This window comes from Sphaerodactylus townsendi, linkage group LG04 (assembly GCF_021028975.2).
Source record: "Sphaerodactylus townsendi isolate TG3544 linkage group LG04, MPM_Stown_v2.3, whole genome shotgun sequence".
Classification (NCBI taxonomy): domain Eukaryota; kingdom Metazoa; phylum Chordata; class Lepidosauria; order Squamata; family Sphaerodactylidae; genus Sphaerodactylus; species Sphaerodactylus townsendi.
The window spans coordinates 145,471,536-145,481,534 of NC_059428.1; positions in this window are offsets into that span (position 1 = coordinate 145,471,536).

Below are 9,999 nucleotides of genomic sequence, written 5' to 3' on the forward strand. Positions count from 1 at the left end.
AAGAAGGAGAACAAGAAGAACAAGAAGAACAAGAAGAGGAGGAGGAGGAGAAGAGGAGGAGGAGGAGGAGGAGGAAAGGAGGAGGAGGAGAAGGAGAAGAAGAGGAGGAGGAGGAGAAGAAGAAGAGGAGGAGGAGGAGAAGAAGGAGAAGAAGGAGAAGAAGAAGAAGAAGAAGAGGAGGAGGAGAAGGAGGAGGAGGAGGAGGAGAAGAGGAGGAGAAGGAGAAGGAGAAGAGGAGGAGGAGAAGGAGAACAAGAAGAACAAAAACAAGAAGAACAAGAAGAGGAGGAGGAGAAGAAGAGGAGGAGGAGGAGGAGGAGAAGGAGAAGGAAAAGGAGAAGGAGAAGGAGAAGGAGAAGAAGAAGAAGAAGAAGAGGAGGAGGAGGAGGAGAAGGAGGAGGAGTTTGGATTCATACTGCACTTTTCACAACCATAAGGAGTCTCAAAGTGGCTTACAAACTCCTTCCTTTCCTCTCCCCCAATACCTCTTTTGCAATGTGGCTTTCAGGTGGGCCATTTGCCTGGCTCCTACTCTGCAGGCACAACCTGGTCCCTGTGAACGTGACAATTCATTTCTGTGATCCTCACGGGCAACTGAGTTGGACCCGTGGTTCTCCCCCATGGAACAAACCCTTCTGAACAAGCTGTTCCGAGCGTTGGGTGGCATTCGACGGCACACTTCGTTCGTCCTCTAAACACGTTCCTGCTCCTTCGAGGCAAGCCCGCAGTCTCCCAGCAGACAGGACGCACGGCCCACACAGTTCCCTCCCGTCTCTCTGTTTGACTTTCTAGCTGCTTTGATCTGCCCCGGCTGACCTCAGCCGTTCAGTGGTTGGTTCCAAAGCATCCTTCCAAGACGAGAGGACAAACCCCTCATTCAAGAGACGGTTGTCTATGGCAAAAACACATGCAGGATCCGTCTTATCTTTTCTGCTTCCCCGCAGTTCGCTTCTCGGCCTGGCAAATGTGCAAACCGGAATTATCTCCTCTCCTGCCTTATATCTGTCGAGGCATAGCCTGCCTCCTGCTCTTGTCTTTCTGCCTCAATATCGCGTGTGAAACGTTGATCGGAGACCACCAACAAAGGCCAGGGTCGATGCGCAGAGGCAGGCAACAGCAAAGGCGGCGTTTCTCCTCTCTTTCCTTGAAAACCTGCCGGGGTTCCCTCAAGTTAGTTGCAGCCGAGTATTTCCCACCACTGGACACATTCAAAGGACCCAATAGTGATTTTGCTCGTTGCAATAAAAGCAGAGGACAGAAATCAATACATCAATTTTGATATTGGGAGAAGAAGAAGAAGAAGAAGAAGAAGAAGAAGAAGAAGAAGAAGAAGAAGAAGAAGAAGAAGAAGAAGAAGAAGAAGAAGAAGAAGAAGAAGAAGAAGAAGAAGAAGAAGAAGAAGAAGAAGAAGAAGAAGAAGAAGAGGAGGAGGAGGAGGAGGAGGAGGAGGAGGAGTTTGGATTTCTATCCCCCCTTTCTCTCCTAGAGCTACCCTCAGTCACTTCTGGCTGAAGTCATAGAGTTTCCAGTGATTCCTAGACCTATCCTCAGTCATTTCTGGCTTAAGCCACAGAGTTCCATTGATTCCTAGAGCTAGTGATGTAAAGGTATACATTCCTAGAGCTACCCTCAGTCACTTCCAGCTGAAGTCATAGAGTTTCCAGTGATTCCTAGAGCTACCCTCAGTCACTTCTGAGGAGGAGGAGGGAGGAGGAGGAGGGGTGCCTGGGAGTGTGTGTTTTTTCCTTTTTCCCTTGCCCCTTCTCCAAGTGATGATGGGAAATGGGCCCTGGGAACAGGGACACCTCTCCTCGACTGGGGAACTGGCAAATCTAAATGAAATCCCAGAAGGGCCTCAAGAAAGCCTGAATTGGCCCCTCTCCTCATTCCTAAATTCAACCCCATCACCTTAGTAGCAAGCTGACGTTCAAACCGCCCATCTGTCTCTGGCACTTCTGAGCTGAACATTTTGGCTTGGCAGACCTGAAACCACTCTCCAAGTGCCACCCAAGCTGATATGGGCAGACCTCATTTGGAGGTCTGGATGTTTTCAGCAGGGAGGGAAAAAAACAGAAAAGAAGTCCGAGACGTTTGCCTGGCTTCCCAGCCGAGGGAGACTAGAAAGACCCGAGTGTTTTCAGACACGCGGTCGGGCAGTTCTAGCCCGCCGAGTGTTTACAGACCATGCAGCTGAGTTCAAAAAGTTCACCAGCCCTCTCGCCCCCATGCCTCTCAAGTTACCTTGTTTTCTATGAAGGTGGCCAGATGTTGACGGAAACTGAACAATCTCCAACATGTGTATTTCCATCCTTGCACCTCCGCAGTGTCTGCAAAACATGTGGCCGTGTTAGCGGCTTGCCTCTGTTAAGAGTAGAGTTGCCAGTCTCCGGTTAGGCCTGGAGATTTGCTCATATTACAATTGATCTCCGGACAATAGAAATCCATTCTTCTACAGAAAATGACAGTTTTGGAACAATTCACAGGCAGACTGCCAGAACTATCCTGTTTCGATAACCTTCATCACAGACATAATCTTGCAGGACAACTAAGGTCCTCAAAAGAAGAAGAAGAAGAAGAAGAAGAAGAAGAAGAAGAAGAAGAAGAAGAAGAAGAAGAAGAAGAAGAAGAAGAAGAAGAAGAGACAGAGAGAGAAGAGACAAGAGAGGGAAGAGATGAGAGGAGGAGGAGGAGGAGAAGAAAGAAGAAGAAGAGAGAGAGAAGAAAGAAGAAGAAGATGAAGAGAGGCGAGTGAGGCTACGAAGACGGCCGAAGATGATGAAGAAGACAAAGAAGATGAAGAAGACGAAGAAGAAGTAAAGAAGAAGAGGAGGAGTAGGAGTTTGGATTTATATCCCCCTTTCTCTCCTGTAAGGAGACTCAAAGAGGCTTACAATCTCCTTTCCCTCCCCTAACAAAGCACCCTGTAAGAGGTTGGATGATGAGGGGCTGAGAGAGCTACGAAGAACTGTGACTAGCCCAAGGTCACCCAGCTGGGATGTGTTGAAGTGCACAAGCTAACCTGGTTCCCCAGATTAGCCTCCACAGCTCAAGTGGCAGAGCAGGGAATTGCACCTGGTTCTCCAGATTAGAGTGCATTTGCTCTTAACCACTACACCATGCTGGCCTCTGTGATTGCACTATAGCCGTGGTGGCGAACCGTTGGCACTCCAGATGTTATGGACTACAATTCCCATCAGCCCCGGCCAGCATGGCCAATTGGATGGCTTACAATCTCTTTTCCCTCCCTCCCCCCCCCCCAACAAGCACCCTGTGAGGCCAATTGGCCATGCTGGCAGGGGCTGATGGGAATTGTAGTCCATAACATCTGGAGTGCCAACTGTTCGCCACCACTGCACTATAGGATCTTAAAAACTCAGCAAAGAAAGCCTTTATTTATTTCCAGGAGGCAAACTCTTGACAAGGTTTTACCCCTTTGGGACAAAAAGAAAGTCAAAGCATCCATGAATTTGACTGGCGGAAAAGCACGTGGCGCTCATGGGCCGAAGTACCTACACAGGTGAGTCAAATATTTATAAAGTATTAACAGAAACCAACTCAAGTTTAATTCTCAAGTCTGCTGCCTTGAACACGGCAGCAATGGAAGCATTAATACTCGCCTATCTCCCCTTTCTATTTACTGTCAAGGGCCTTCCCCCCCCCCCCTTGTGGCACTATCCAACATCTAACAATGCAGATACCATTCCCCTCACAATAGAAGCCATTTTGAGACCAATTTTTCAACTCAGGGCTACAAAGAACGAGCGCTCCCTTGGATTTCTGGCACAAAAGGAATCTCCCCCCGCCGCCCCCGAAGCTTGGTCCCCTCCCCTTTTGCTGTATAAGAGGCTTGACTTTAAAATCACCGAGGAGAGTGAATGGAGGGAATTGAGCTTATCTTGATGGCCAGGTTTTCAAAGAAAGAGAATCCCAGCTCAAGGAAAGGAGCAGGGGCTCCCGGAAAAGCTCCGTCTCTGCCCGAAAGACTCAGGCGTTCACCCTTACCGGCAGGTGATAGATGAAACAGTGAACTCACCACTATCCTAAGGGTAACCTAACGGAGATAAGGTTGTTTGCAGACATTTATCTCCAGTAGCCACAGTTGGCTTGATTTCTATCAACACAATGCATGCGTTTACCTCTGCCCACAATGGATAGGCACTGTTCAGCTCTGAGCAACAAGAGCCGCGGGCCAATCCTTTGGATAAATCTCAACACCTTTGATAAAGCGTGCGACAATTTCCAAGGGCTTTCTCCATCCCCCACCCCCCCACACCCAACATTGCATTTTTACCAGCCTCAAAAACGACTTTGGCTCTTGGATGCATAGGGGTTGGACTATATCGCTTGTAGGCCCCTTCCAACTTTCTGATTCTTATGAAGACTAGATTGCCTTTATTGGCCCCTTCCAACTCGATGATTCTTATGAAGATTAGATTGCCTGTATTGGCCCCTTCCAACTCTATGATTCTTATGAAGACTAGGGCCCTTTCCCCACTTACCTTAAGCCCCACGCTACTCGAGGAGAGTAGCACGGGGTCCCTCGGCACTCCCCACTGAGAGGGGCGGCGACAGTGCAGCCGCCCCGATGCTGCTGCTGTCGCGCCCCTCAGCGCGAGGCATTCCTGGCGCTCTTTCAAAGGGCGCCTTTTGATGACCCCGCGAAGAGCGGAGCTCGTGAGGGAACGCCAGGCGCTGCTGGCCAGGGAATGCAGCAGCTGAGAATTACGCTGTGCGCAGCAACCCCTCGGAGGAAGGCAGGTAGGAAGTGGGGAAAGGGCCCATATTGCCTTTGTTGGCCCTTTCCAACGCTATGATTCTTATGAAGACTAGATTGCCTGTATTGGCCCCTTCCACCTCTATGATTCTTATGAAGACTAGATTGCCTTTATTGGCCCCTTCCAACTCTATGATTCTTATGAAGACTAGATTGCCTGTATTGGCCCCTTCTAACTATGATTCTTATGAAGATTAGATTGCCTGTATTGGCCCCTTCCAACTCTATGATTCTACGAAGAACAGAGTTCCCCAGCATGGTCCTGGTGGAATTTCCCTTGGTTCCCACTGAGCTTTTCAGAAAGTGGGTGGAGCCATGGGGAGGCGGGGCTTGTCGTTGGCCACCTTTGTTCAATCAAAGGGGTTTCCTCTTGTAAATGGGGAAGACTGGTTGGCATCTGGACCTTCCTTAGTCAGTGTGTAGTTCTATCGCCTCTTCAGGATCTCTGCATGGTGTAGTGGTTAAGAGTGGCGGACTGTAATCGGGAGAACTGGGTTCGATTCCCACTCTTCCACATGTGCGGTGGACTTTTATCTGGTGGATTTGTTTCTCTGCTCCTACACATGATGTCTGCTGGGTGACCTTGGGCTAGTCACTGTTTTTTTTTCAAATTATCTCAGTCCCACCTGCCTCACAATGTGTTGGTTGGGGGGGAGGGAGTTTGTAAGCTGGCTTGAGTCTCCTTTTAAGAAAGAAAGGTGGGGTATAAATCCAAATTCCTCCTCCTCCTCCTCCTCCTCCTCTTCTTCTTCTCCTCCTTCTCTCCCAGGAGGTGTGAGGAGAGAGATATTCCATCTGGCTCCACCTTCTATGGCAGCCATTTTGGGATCACGCTCACAACACCCTTTCAAAACTCCAAAGGTGCCTGCAGGTTCAAAAAGGTCTGGGCGGGATGTCTCCTGTAGACCTTTTGCAACCTCCACACTTGATACCTGGCATGGTTGGTTTGTGTAAAGTTGCTGCTTAGCCTTGGACGGTTTTGGTCTGACAAGGCTGGCGGGACACCCAGATTGGGGAGTGTTTCTAGTATCTGTAGTTTCTAGTATCTGTATCTTCTGTTTCTTTTGCCTGTCTGTGTGAAACTGTTTCAATGTGGTTTTCGGATGGGAACTACAGGTGTTTATCTAACTTTGGCGGGAACTGGTGGGGTGCCCGTAAAAGAGAGCATGTTCGTACGTTGGGAGGTCAGTTCCCGCATTGCTTGTGATCGACTTAGAATGCCAGCTCAATAAAGAACTTAAAAAGTTACTTTTGGCCTGGACTTTACTGGTTCCTTACAGTTTGCTTCGTTCAACCATTTCTCCCCCATGACGGCTCAGGACTTGGTGCCCAAGGCAGCTCAGAAAATTAGAAAAATAACAGCCGAACACTGAACCCGGAGCTCGAAAGAAGGTCTTAAATTTCATTCACGGCAATCACAGAACCCCCAAAAAATAAGAATGAAATTGTAATAAACGTCAGTAAAAGAACAGGTAATTGATAGTGTTTGTCCAGTGGGATCCACATTGGTATGCAGAGACGAGCTATGTATTTTAAAACAGCGATGAGTCATTTCGCTTCCTAGGGTGGCGAACAATGAACATCTCGATCCTAGAAAAAAATAGAATAACTGACCCACTTTAGATACTTGGAAGGAACATTTAGTTATAATCCTGCTTGTAAACACACGGTTTAATGACAGGATAAAACTGGACTGATACATATCAACAGTAATCAAATCAGAGTACATTAAAACAAGCCAATGAATGAGTAGAACAACCTTAAACTATCAACAGGAAACTCAGTTCTTCTAGATTGATCATAGAGTCTCCCTACTCTTCTGGTTTGATCATGGAGTTTCTGGTGATTCCTTGTCCCTTGCGGGAAGCTCTAGGGTATTGGCAGGAACTCGATGGTAAGAGGTTTCTATGAGTGGGTGAGACCTTGTTTTTCTTTTTAATTTTCTCTTCCATAATTTTTCCACCCTCTTCCCATACCCTCCCACCAGCTGTCAGGAACTGCCTGGTAACGTTAAGTGAAAGCCGGTGAGTCATTCATAGGAGTCAGCATCAGGCTGAAATTCTAACAAAACAAGACCATGTCCTCACTGAAGGTATAAGGCCAATTATATCCTACAATGTCCACCAAGCATGGTTAAGAGCTGGTGGACTCTAATCTGGAGAAACGGGTTTTATTCCCCACTCCTCTACATGAACGGCAGACTCTTATCTGGTGAACTGGATTTGTTTCCCCACTCCTACATATGAAGCCTGCTGGGTGACCTTGGGCTACTCACATTTCTCTCTGAACTTTCTTAGCCCCACCTACCTCACCAGGTGTCTGTTGCGGGAAGGGGAAGGGAAGGCAATTGTAAGCTCCTCAAAGGTTGAGAAAATCCAAACTACTCCTCCTCTTCCTCCTCCTCTTCCTCCTCCTCTTCCTCCTCCTCCTCCTCCTCTTCTTCTTCTTCTTCTTCTTCTTCTTCTTCTTCTTGGGGGGGGGGGGGGTGGGGGGGGGGGGGGGTGGGGGGGGGGGGGGGTGGGGGGGGGGGGGGGTGGGGGGGGGGGGGGGTGGGGGGGGGGGGGGGTGGGGGGGGGGGGGGGTGGGGGGGGGGGGGGGTGGGGGGGGGGGGGGGTGGGGGGGGGGGGGGGTGGGGGGGGGGGGGGGTGGGGGGGGGGGGGGGTGGGGGGGGGGGGGGGTGGGGGGGGGGGGGGGTGGGGGGGGGGGGGGGTGGGGGGGGGGGGGGGTGGGGGGGGGGGGGGGTGGGGGGGGGGGGGGGTGGGGGGGGGGGGGGGTGGGGGGGGGGGGGGGTGGGGGGGGGGGGGGGTGGGGGGGGGGGGGGGTGGGGGGGGGGGGGGGTGGGGGGGGGGGGGGGTGGGGGGGGGGGGGGGTGGGGGGGGGGGGGGGTGGGGGGGGGGGGGGGTGGGGGGGGGGGGGGGTGGGGGGGGGGGGGGGTGGGGGGGGGGGGGGGTGGGGGGGGGGGGGGGTGGGGGGGGGGGGGGGTGGGGGGGGGGGGGGGTGGGGGGGGGGGGGGGTGGGGGGGGGGGGGGGTGGGGGGGGGGGGGGGTGGGGGGGGGGGGGGGTGGGGGGGGGGGGGGGTGGGGGGGGGGGGGGGTGGGGGGGGGGGGGGGTGGGGGGGGGGGGGGGTGGGGGGGGGGGGGGGTGGGGGGGGGGGGGGGTGGGGGGGGGGGGGGGTGGGGGGGGGGGGGGGTGGGGGGGGGGGGGGGTGGGGGGGGGGGGGGGTGGGGGGGGGGGGGGGTGGGGGGGGGGGGGGGTGGGGGGGGGGGGGGGTGGGGGGGGGGGGGGGTGGGGGGGGGGGGGGGTGGGGGGGGGGGGGGGTGGGGGGGGGGGGGGGTGGGGGGGGGGGGGGGTGGGGGGGGGGGGGGGTGGGGGGGGGGGGGGGTGGGGGGGGGGGGGGGTGGGGGGGGGGGGGGGTGGGGGGGGGGGGGGGTGGGGGGGGGGGGGGGTGGGGGGGGGGGGGGGTGGGGGGGGGGGGGGGTGGGGGGGGGGGGGGGTGGGGGGGGGGGGGGGTGGGGGGGGGGGGGGGTGGGGGGGGGGGGGGGTGGGGGGGGGGGGGGGTGGGGGGGGGGGGGGGTGGGGGGGGGGGGGGGTGGGGGGGGGGGGGGGTGGGGGGGGGGGGGGGTGGGGGGGGGGGGGGGTGGGGGGGGGGGGGGGTGGGGGGGGGGGGGGGTGGGGGGGGGGGGGGGTGGGGGGGGGGGGGGGTGGGGGGGGGGGGGGGTGGGGGGGGGGGGGGGTGGGGGGGGGGGGGGGTGGGGGGGGGGGGGGGTGGGGGGGGGGGGGGGTGGGGGGGGGGGGGGGTGGGGGGGGGGGGGGGTGGGGGGGGGGGGGGGTGGGGGGGGGGGGGGGTGGGGGGGGGGGGGGGTGGGGGGGGGGGGGGGTGGGGGGGGGGGGGGGTGGGGGGGGGGGGGGGTGGGGGGGGGGGGGGGTGGGGGGGGGGGGGGGTGGGGGGGGGGGGGGGTGGGGGGGGGGGGGGGTGGGGGGGGGGGGGGGTGGGGGGGGGGGGGGGTGGGGGGGGGGGGGGGTGGGGGGGGGGGGGGGTGGGGGGGGGGGGGGGTGGGGGGGGGGGGGGGTGGGGGGGGGGGGGGGTGGGGGGGGGGGGGGGTGGGGGGGGGGGGGGGTGGGGGGGGGGGGGGGTGGGGGGGGGGGGGGGTGGGGGGGGGGGGGGGTGGGGGGGGGGGGGGGTGGGGGGGGGGGGGGGTGGGGGGGGGGGGGGGTGGGGGGGGGGGGGGGTGGGGGGGGGGGGGGGTGGGGGGGGGGGGGGGTGGGGGGGGGGGGGGGTGGGGGGGGGGGGGGGTGGGGGGGGGGGGGGGTGGGGGGGGGGGGGGGTGGGGGGGGGGGGGGGTGGGGGGGGGGGGGGGTGGGGGGGGGGGGGGGTGGGGGGGGGGGGGGGTGGGGGGGGGGGGGGGTGGGGGGGGGGGGGGGTGGGGGGGGGGGGGGGTGGGGGGGGGGGGGGGTGGGGGGGGGGGGGGGTGGGGGGGGGGGGGGGTGGGGGGGGGGGGGGGTGGGGGGGGGGGGGGGTGGGGGGGGGGGGGGGTGGGGGGGGGGGGGGGTGGGGGGGGGGGGGGGTGGGGGGGGGGGGGGGTGGGGGGGGGGGGGGGTGGGGGGGGGGGGGGGTGGGGGGGGGGGGGGGTGGGGGGGGGGGGGGGTGGGGGGGGGGGGGGGTGGGGGGGGGGGGGGGTGGGGGGGGGGGGGGGTGGGGGGGGGGGGGGGTGGGGGGGGGGGGGGGTGGGGGGGGGGGGGGGTGGGGGGGGGGGGGGGTGGGGGGGGGGGGGGGTGGGGGGGGGGGGGGGTGGGGGGGGGGGGGGGTGGGGGGGGGGGGGGGTGGGGGGGGGGGGGGGTGGGGGGGGGGGGGGGTGGGGGGGGGGGGGGGTGGGGGGGGGGGGGGGTGGGGGGGGGGGGGGGTGGGGGGGGGGGGGGGTGGGGGGGGGGGGGGGTGGGGGGGGGGGGGGGTGGGGGGGGGGGGGGGTGGGGGGGGGGGGGGGTGGGGGGGGGGGGGGGTGGGGGGGGGGGGGGGTGGGGGGGGGGGGGGGTGGGGGGGGGGGGGGGTGGGGGGGGGGGGGGGTGGGGGGGGGGGGGGGTGGGGGGGGGGGGGGGTGGGGGGGGGGGGGGGTGGGGGGGGGGGGGGGTGGGGGGGGGGGGGGGTGGGGGGGGGGGGGGGTGGGGGGGGGGGGGGGTGGGGGGGGGGGGGGGTGGGGGGGGGGGGGGGTGGGGGGGGGGGGGGGTGG